This window comes from Scylla paramamosain, chromosome 4 (genome assembly GCF_035594125.1).
Source record: "Scylla paramamosain isolate STU-SP2022 chromosome 4, ASM3559412v1, whole genome shotgun sequence".
In the NCBI taxonomy this organism is placed as follows: domain Eukaryota; kingdom Metazoa; phylum Arthropoda; class Malacostraca; order Decapoda; family Portunidae; genus Scylla; species Scylla paramamosain.
The window spans coordinates 37,824,527-37,834,526 of NC_087154.1; the positions used below are offsets into that span (position 1 = coordinate 37,824,527).

The 10,000-nt window shown below is 39.2% G+C and overlaps 1 protein-coding gene across 6 annotated transcripts in view; it reads right to left on the reverse strand.

Moving 5' to 3' along the window:
* Positions 1-10,000, reverse strand: part of LOC135100071 (orexin/Hypocretin receptor type 1-like) — a 306,348-nt gene that overhangs the window by 16,550 nt on the left and 279,798 nt on the right. For 4 of the 6 annotated variants that reach the window (XM_064002965.1, XM_064002964.1, XM_064002968.1 and 1 more), the window contains one exon: positions 8,337-8,357. The exons of the other annotated variants lie outside the window; for them this stretch is intronic. The gene's annotated coding sequence lies outside the window, so the exon portion shown is untranslated. The remainder of the gene's footprint in view (positions 1-8,336; positions 8,358-10,000) is intronic. 6 annotated transcript variants of the gene reach the window in all.

Below are 10,000 nucleotides of genomic sequence, written 5' to 3' on the forward strand. Positions count from 1 at the left end.
AGACACATAAATGCCAAAAAGGAGCCATCTCGTGCAGTGCCCTGAGACAACGAAGGTCTGTGTCTGGGCTAAATACGGACGCGTGCTGACCAGGGAATTCCGCCGCCCTGACGCTGGCTGAGAGGTACAAACTTCCTCTTCACCGAGAACAATCAGACGCTGGCCCCTTGAGGGCCACTTCACGGCTCACTCAGCGTCCCCCAAAAGGAGCGCCTCTCTGCACGGCGTGTCTCCTACTTACTCGAAGCGGCACGACATCTAACGGTACAAGATTTGCTGTCTGTTAACATGCAGAGCCCATTTCCGTAATAGACAGTTTTCTTTTCCGTAGTACACAGTTTTTCTTAGAGCATAAAAATATAAAACTCCTTTTTTTGTAAAATTGTTCAAATTTTCCTGCCCGTAAAACATGATGCATGCAGTATACGTGATTTATGGTCGGCCTCCGCCACTCCTTGATCTTTCTCTCTACTATATTAAAAAAAAAAATGAATAAATAAATAAAATACGCGGATAGGATCTGCGTGCACCACGTCAGGAAATTGATAGTCATTATATTGAATGCTTCACTAACGGACTTATTGCTTTATTCTTTTAACCTTTCACGATTCATTAGGTTACAACTTTTGCATTTGGCTCTCGTGTGCTGTATTGCGTGACTGAGAGAGAAGAAAACATGCAACGTAATGTTTCCACCTGAATTTTCCATTATAATTCTGACACAACAGTTGTCTCGAAAGGTCGAGGGAGCAGGAGGACAGACTGGGAGGTGGCCATTGACCCTCTCAGCGTCCAAACATTGCCAAGGAAAGTGAAGACCAAAAAACCTGCGGTGAGGGTCAGGAGGCAGTCGTCGCCCCTCTCAGTGGCCAAGGGAGCGTTAACAAACACCGCTAAAGAAAGCAAAGACCAGACAGCTGAGGTAAGGCGCCAGACAGCCATCACCACAACGGCCGGTTAAAGGCATCACGTATTATCAATGACAACGTTAGGTGGACATGAACTGTCTGATTTCTGTTTACCACATCAGTTTTAACGAAGAAAAATCAGGCGTTCCCTTTAAAATTTTGTTAGTCTAAAAAGAAAAATGCTGGGGACTGGGTTTAAATATCACTGTGGAGATAAAAAAAAAATAAAACATTGGAGGAAAGAAAGAAAAAGAATGAAAGAATGGATGAAAGAAAAAACAAAACAGAGATGATTGGGTTCAAATATCACAGTGCGTGGAGGGATACGTGCCTGTGGCCAGCTATCTCCCTCACTCATTATGAGGCTCAAACTCATCTGTTTTTTTCCTTTTCTTTTCCTCCTTTTTTGTTTTTTACAGCTTTAATAGCCTTGAGAACTTCAGTACACTTCAGCTTTGTTTCCTGCAGCTTTTATGAGGCGACATTAGATACAATACTTTTCTGTGCAGGCAAAGTAAACAGTGCCCGGCATAAACGTAATTAGAAGGACACGAGGTGAATCTTGGAATTGTACGAGCGTTCCTCCTTGCAGTTTTGAGAGGACAAAAATACTGAATGCAACGCCTGGTCTAAGCTCCTGGACTTGAGTATTTTTGCAAAGGAAGCATAACTGGGAAAACTCCAATTTCAGAACTGTATTTCTACTATTTGTCCTGCGAAGTTGTTTTTTTTTTTTAAAGAAAAACAAATGCTGGAAGTAATTATTGCTTTTTAACGTTTGTACTATGATACTTTTTACGAACGATATTTTCCTCCTTCATCTTTCATAATTTTTCTTCCGCTTTTCTTCTTGAATTATATATATATTTTTTTTTATTTCTAACATCCCTTAAGAAATCACTGCAAGTAAGCATCACTGAGACACTTAAGATAACTTTCCTTTAAACGCAGAAGCTAGATGAAGACCATAAAAAAATTGAAAAAAAAAACCCTGATTTATTACTCTTACGCAAAAAAGTAACAAGAAAAAGGCTCTAATCGTATTGGTCACTTTAATTCAGAGAGCATTGATATTCCTCTCTTGAAACAGCTCAGTTCATAAGAAGATGGAAAGACAGAATACAGCAGAGACCCCCTAGTGATCAAAATCATTCGTAAAACAAGCATGATAAACATTCTTCACGATGTACCCACACGCGGCCCCTTCGTCTGCGTGGAAAAGAGTGACAAAGGAAACCGGTCGACGAAAAACATTAAATGGCTTAAGGAAGAAGAAATTGGTTGGGGGGCAAATAATAACGAGCCTTCATGACCCCACTGCCAAGCGCGGCTATCCGGCCATTAATAACGTGAAGGCTTTTTCTGTCCTCGCCGCCGACCGCTTCATGGGGCGGAGATACAAGAAGGTTGTTGGGTGGCTTTGGAGGAAACACTCGTGGTACATAGTTCATCCCTGATTCTCAAATAGATTGGGAGATGAATGGTATAGACTCAGTAATCATGTTGTTCGTGGTGAGTCATTTAAAACGAATATTAAATCAATTTATGGATGAGAATGATAGGTGGAAGTACATACGTAGGTAGATATGTTTCATACAGAGACTGCACACATGTAAACCTGACGCCCTCTTGCAGCTTTCCTTATTTTCTTATGTTCTGATCTCCATTTATACGAGTAATACAAATAATAAGTGGAAGTGCCATATTGCACTAACCACTCTCAATTCCTCCACCTATAAAGATGAAATGGAAAAAACAGATTAAATACATCGGGACATTTGGATAGTTTTGAAAGGAGGCAATGTGTGCATATCCGCCAGCAAATAATGAGTGAAAATGCGCTTACCAAATGCGCTTACCACTGATTCGCTTCTCTGTATGCGTCAACCGGGAAAATAACAGAATGAGCGGTACAAATAGAACCTACGAGTAAATACGTTGCCTTTCTTTCCTCCAGCCAGTAAACAGAGAAAAACAAAACAATAAACTGCACAATAACACTTGAAATAAGCTTCCTTCGTCCATCCCTCCGTGCACACGAACAGAGAAAACAACGATAAATGAGAGAAATACACTAGCAGAAATACACTTGTAGAAATACAATGCTTTCGTCCATGTTCCGCACAAAGGAAATGAGAAAATGATATAAAACTGGGAGTAAAATCCGTACACATGAAGAGAGAATACAATAACAAACAACAAAAATATATTAGAAAAAAAATAAAAGACACTTTCGTCCACCTTCCGCACACGGGAAATTAACAAAAATAAATAACACTCGATATAAATCCACTTGAGAGCATTGCCTTTCCACCGCCCACCATTTGCTACACGTAAGTCCGGAAAAACAATAAGATGAGATACACTTTTGCTTCACAGTAACGCTCTCTGTACCACGTAAACTGGATGAGTTAAAGGGCAACGCGCACTTATTGTCCTCACCACTGCTACTCTTCACTGCCTTTTTCCCTCTCCCGTTGCTTTCAGCGCTAGGAGTTAGTGCAACGTATAGTACATACAAGTCCACCTTTATTCATTCCTGCGTATTGTTTGTACTTTTCTTGTCTTTATGCATTTTTTTTTATCATATCTCCAGTTTTTTTTTTCTTTTTTTTGTTCATTTTTATCCTATTCTGTTGTTGCCTCTCTTCTGCATCTGTGTCTTTTATCTTCAGTTACTTTCTTTTCTCCTTCTATCTTTTTTTCTGTTGCTCTCTATTCGTAACTCTACTATATTCCCATTTTTTTTTTCCATCTCCAGTTTTATTTATTTTATTTCATTTTATTACCTTGCTCTCATTATTCATATCTCTACTGCATTTCTATTTTTTTTCTTCATTTTCTCCAACTATTTTTCTCTACTTATGTATTCTTTTGGTTTCATTATTTAAAAGTCATTTCAATTCCTCCACCTCCTCCAGTTTTTCTCTATTTCATCTTATTCCACTGCATTTCCCACATCTCCATCTTCTCCAATGATTTTTCTCCACTGCATCTTCTTGTCCTGGTCCTGATTTTTCGAACTCCACCTCCACCTCCATATTCCATCAATCTCTCCATCTTTTCCAGTTATCCCCAGTTTATTGCATTTTTCTCTTCCTCCCATTCTTTGTAACTTTTGTGAATTTCCATCTTTCCATCTCACTCTGCCTCCCATCAAGTCTTCATCACGTCCTCCGCTCCATTCCCGGCGACTCAGAATCCAAACTTTCACGACGAACATGAACGAGGTCGAGAAAGTGCTCAGCTTAATACCAACCTCCCGACACCAGACAGCCGAAGAGGATGGTCGAGACAAAAGCAATTAAGAAGTTTTATCAGATCATTAAAAATAAAGAAGAGGTGGAGGTGGAGGGAAGAAAATAAAAGAAATGGGAAAAAAAAGATTAGTTTCTCACACCAACTCTACCAAATTCCTTGGAGTTTTCAGGTTAACTTATATATATAATTTGTTTTTTTTCTTCACGGTGATGACTTTGTGTTCTCTATTAACAACTTATTAACTTATTTTTTTATCTTCCTTCCTCCCGCGGGACGAAATACAATTAAAGTTTGACGAACATTATTAAGAAGCAGCCAATTTATTTATCTACTTTTATATGCCTGTCTGTCTTTGTGTCTCTGTGTGTGCCTGTCTCTTTATGAATATTAGGCACGTTCATTTGCATGTGTGAGGGAATCCGCGGCGTTATATGTCTATTTCTGTCCGTCTGTCTGTGTCTTTTGTCTGTCCGTGTGTGTCTATCCGTCCGTCTATAACGAGAGAGCTCTAATTTATTCTATTAATTCTTCAACACGTAGTAGTAAATAGATTAGCGGATATCTTTTTTGTTTCCTATCCCTCCCCCCACTCTCTCTCTCTCTCTCCACCAACCAAAGAAACGCAGCCCTACACTCGCCTCAAAACTAGCAAACAAAAGCACAAACGTGATATTTTTGAGACAAACACATCGTCTTGAGTCTGGCGGAGGCTGGAGGATTAGATCTCTGGCAGGGGACGAGAGCACCCGCCGAGCAAATCCAGAGAAAAAATCTTACTACCATTTTTTCCGACGCAAGTTAACTATTTTTATGGGAAGAATCTCGGCGGCTGAGTCTCACCCCGGTAAAAGTATGGGCGCCAAGGGGGGATCGAAGCCTCATAATGTGATGGTAACTTGCTGTAAATATTCGAGAACACTGGTCCGGTGCGGCTGCTGCGGAGACGCGTCCACTTGACCGTCTTGCTTCCTCGGCGACTTCACCTGGGGGAAAATGTACCCTGGAAAATCAGTAACGTTGAAATAGACGTGTTAAAAGTTTCACCCCCGTGCCATTATTTACTATTATGCGAAATTTACGTGTTTAGAGAGTATTATCTGGCAGGTTTTTTGTAATTAGCATACGAGATTTCTACATATCTGCTATAATCTTCGGGTTTAAATGCGAAGGATTCAGTGGTAGAACAGCTTTTCCTATCTTTTTTTTTTCGCCCTTCGTCAGTCTCCTTGACATGTATGAATAGATAAAACTAACTGTAATATTTAACCTATATTGTGAAAAGAGTAAAAGAAGAATTTCCATGTTAGTATGCATCTGGAAAAAAGAATTATCGGTGGAAAAATGTGACTGTACGCACGAATAAAGATAATATCAATATTTTCGTGGTAATTCGCCTATTAATATGCGATTCTATTCATATGTATAATTCATAAGAGCTCTACGTACCATTACGCTGAAATACACAAGAAAATCGTACGTATGAATACTGTGAAGATATGAGTAAACACCATATTGATAATCATAATTTTCCTTACAGTAACTAGAAGCAGGAACACCGATTTACCACCAGAAAACCGTACGTATGTTTAAGAGAGAGAGAGAGAGAGAGAGAGAGAGAGAGAGAGAGAGAGAGAGATGAGAGAGAGAGAGAGAGAGAGAGAGAGAGAGAGAGAGAGAGAGAGAGAAAAAAATGAGCGACACGGAGGCACTGCGATGGCCTTGGCTGCTACACATCTGTATACCTCTATGCTTTATTCTTTTATTACACATTTTTCGCATTCTTCTTTTATGCATACCATTCACTGTAACATTAAATTCTGACCTGATATTTTTTAATAGAAAATATATTTCATTTTTTCATGCAATATGTAATCTTAAAACGTAATATATTCTCAAGAGCTTATAATTATTTTATTTTTTTCGTTTCATTTTGTACATTACTCTTCATGTAGTATAGAATATAGACACTTTAAATGCAAATCTTCTGCGTAATATTCGTGCAAACACTTATCACCACCACTGTTTTAATATAAATTTAACTTTTTCCTTCTTTTGGTCATACGTGTACATCACGAATACGCATTTTCGTTTAGTTTTCTTTGTTCCACTGTATGCTAATGAAGTAGCAAAAAGTAAAGGTAACACACTTTTTCCTTCCTCCCTTTATTAACTTGGCCTGCTTCTTCATATAATTTTATGCTTCTAAGTAAACACATGTACGTACATACAAACAAATATAAAATAACCACCTTGGACTTTCTTTTTCCATTATTCGAAAACTATACCCACCAGATCCACATTCCTTATAGTTTTCCTCTGGTTTCAATTCAATGCAGGGTTCACGTACAGAGAATCTTACGCAATATTAATCTCTACATCTCTCTTCTTGTAAAGCTTCACATTAACACGTTCTGGAATCGATATATTCACGTCTCTTGAAAGGAAGGTGTGTGAAGCGACCACTTCGTGTTGAATATTATCAGGGTTTTCTTCAATCGATATTGGCGCTTGAAGTCACTAGATCTGGGACGAGACTTGACCTGTATTCTCCCCCTGTCTCCCTCCTCTTCTCCTCCTCCCTCTTTCTCCTCCTCTCCTCCTCCTCCTCCTCTGCTGACCTTCCCTGCCTTTCTACGTCTCCGTTTTCTCTCTGCTCGTATGTCACTTGCATTGCTTGTTTGTATCTATTTCTCTACATGACCGTTTCTGCTTGTCTTCTTGTCTGCCTATCTGCATCTCCCTGTTTCGCTCGTTCTTTGCTGTCTATTTTGCCTGCTTGCTTGTCTGCTTTGTCTTTCACACTCTGTGTCTCTGTACGTCGTCTCCCTCCACCAATCTATATCGTTTCGTCTTTCTGCCTGATCTGTTTATGTTTATGCTTTTCTCTTTGGCTAGTTTATTTGTATGCTTTCTTATCATTCTTGCATGCATCTGTCTTCTCTGACCGTCAGTTCTGTTTACTTGCCTGTCAGTCTGTTTATATCTATTTCTCTCTGTCAGTCTTTCTATTTGTCTGTCTTTGTTTCTCTCTCTCTCTCTGCTATTAATTACATGCTTTCATCTGCGCTTCACATATTCCCTTTACAGACCAGGCATTAAACAGACGCACTTCTTACGGGGCTTTGATAAATCCATTATCCCTTCCCTACTTCCATGAAATAAAACACACTAATGATATGAGAACCAATAATTATCGTATTTAGACTAGCTTTTTTATCTCTCTCCCTCTCTCTCTCTCTCTCTCCCTCGGTATTAAAGTTTATCTGCTAAAAATAGATATGGAGGAACAGAGCGCGGACGATTATTAAAGTCTGAAAGATGAAGAAAAAATATATATAATGCCCTCATAAAACTTTCCTGGTGCCTGAGATGAAGCATAGCGTGTTATTGATGTGACGCTCAGAGACGTGACGTGTTGACCTAATGAAGAGAGAAGGTGCGTCTCATATGTACGGTGATACTGTCCTGGAAAATTAATAATGTTACGATGAAATGAGGTGAATCTATGAACGACTGGACTGACTGACTGACTGATGCTAGCCCATTTAACACTCAGACCACTGTAAAAAAATATAAAAAAGGGGCTTGCATGGAGGCACAGACACACACACACAACACACACACACACACACACAAAGTGAATTCGAGGGTAATTTTCTCTTGCCACGACTACAAAAATATTTTAGAGACTAGTTAAAAAATAGGAGTCTAAAATGTTGTAGGTGATTATTGGGAAAGTTTATGGCAGTGAAAAGGTTCATTGCAGGCCGGTAGGCGTGTCTTGTACAGTAATATTCATTTAGGAGACGCATAAGCTTTCGTTGAAATTAATGAATCCTTGACTGACTGACTGACTGACTGACTGAGTAGCTAACTAACAAACAAGCTAACTGACTGGTTGACTGGCTGACCGACTGACCATGTAAATGATTGACTGACTAACCTACCCTAACCTAACCTAACCTAACCTGAGTGAGTGAGTGAGTGAGTGAGTGACTAACCAAATGACTGAATGACTGACTGACTGAATGACTACCGTTATCTATTCTTCTTAAAATATTCGAAGATATATTTTTTTTTTACTGGTACTTCAAATATTTCACTTCTTAAGGATAATTTACATACTCGGTGATATTAGCATTTTTTTACCTCCCAGCTGTAACTTACCTTGGACAGGAGAAACAGTGCCTGGAAAAGAAAGAGGAAAAAATAGAATAATATATACTGTAACAACAACAGAAATAGAGATATTGACGATAATGATGATGGTAATAACAAGAGTAGTAGTAGTAGTAGTAGTAGTAGTAGTAGTAGTAGTAGTAGTAGCTAGTAGATAGTAGTAGTAGTAGTAGTAATAGTAGTAGTACTCTAACCTTCACTTCACCTCTCTCTCTCTCTCTCTCTCTCTCTCTCTCTCTCTCTCTCTCTCTCTCTCTCTCTCTCTCTCTCTCTCTCTCACGTTACAGCTTTCCCTCTCATAAAATTACGCAAGACTGAAGCTCCCAAAATGATATTACGAATTAACATTTTCACTGTCCAACATTTCCATTATTTTTTTTCCTTTTATGCAACCGATGTTATTATTATTATTATTATTATTATTATTATTATTACCTTTTTTTCCAGCATCGCGCGATTCCAAATTAACGTGAGCGCCCCGTGTCCAATTTGATTAACAACGCGCGTCTATTTAACTATTTTCCCCACGCGAGTCCCAAGTGGCGCCCTTGCTGGTTAGTTCGGATATTTTGTCCCGTCAGCTCGTGTGCGGCGTATCGAGGCTCGGTTCGGGGGAAGTAGCCTCGTATGGATCGTGTTTCTGGTTTGCTTTAAAGTTGTCTTACACGTGAGAACCCTGACGCACCTACTATTACTACTGATACTACTACTGCTGCTACTACTACTACAACTATTATTCAGGGAGGAGTTTTCGCCTTTACTGTCCTGAATCTTTTGCTTTTAAATTAGATAGTCTAACTTAATATACACAGGTTCAGGAGGGACAAAACTGTTCCTGCTGATTCTTCTTTCTTTCTATACTATTACAATCACTTACTACTACTACTACTACTACTACTACAACTACTACTACTACTACTACTACTACACACTTTTTATTGCTTATCATCGTTGTATTATGAATGGATAATACACTAAAAGATTTTCGTCAGAATTATAATTAGAGTGTATTTTCTTTTACCATTATGTTCAGAGAGTACGTTTCTCTCCTCTTCCTTTGGCATGGAATAAGTATAATTTGCTTTTAAATATAATTTTCAATCAAGAGTTCAGGATGGCTTTGTGATATAAAGTGAAGGCCTGACTTTGTGGCGTCAGAGAGAGAACATCCCCCCTCCTCCCAACACATACACATGATCACCCCACTTACTCCCCAACACAATATATCAAAGATCACAACCCACTCCATTCTTGTTCCCAGAAAACCACATCATCAAAACTGACTTCAAATGCACCAAACACACCGCGACCCAACTCGACTCGACTCAATCACTTACTCGAACCGCAAAAAACAAAAACGAAAAAAAAGGAAAAAAAAAAAAAACGAAAGAAAAAAAAAGGAAAAAAAAAGGAAAAAAATCTCGTTCCCTGAAGCCAAAAGCAAGCCACGAGGTCCGGCGTATTATTGCTCCCTTTGTTTCTGCTTCGCCTTGACATTTTTTTCCCTGAGCCTCACGAAACACGGAACCGTACACACAAAGACTTCGATTACCAGGGACAATGCAGAGGTCACCGGGCGAGGCTCTGGTTGTGTTTTTTGTATCGGGAGGGGCAAAAAGATCGCGCTGGGTCCCTTAGACTTGATTTGAAGG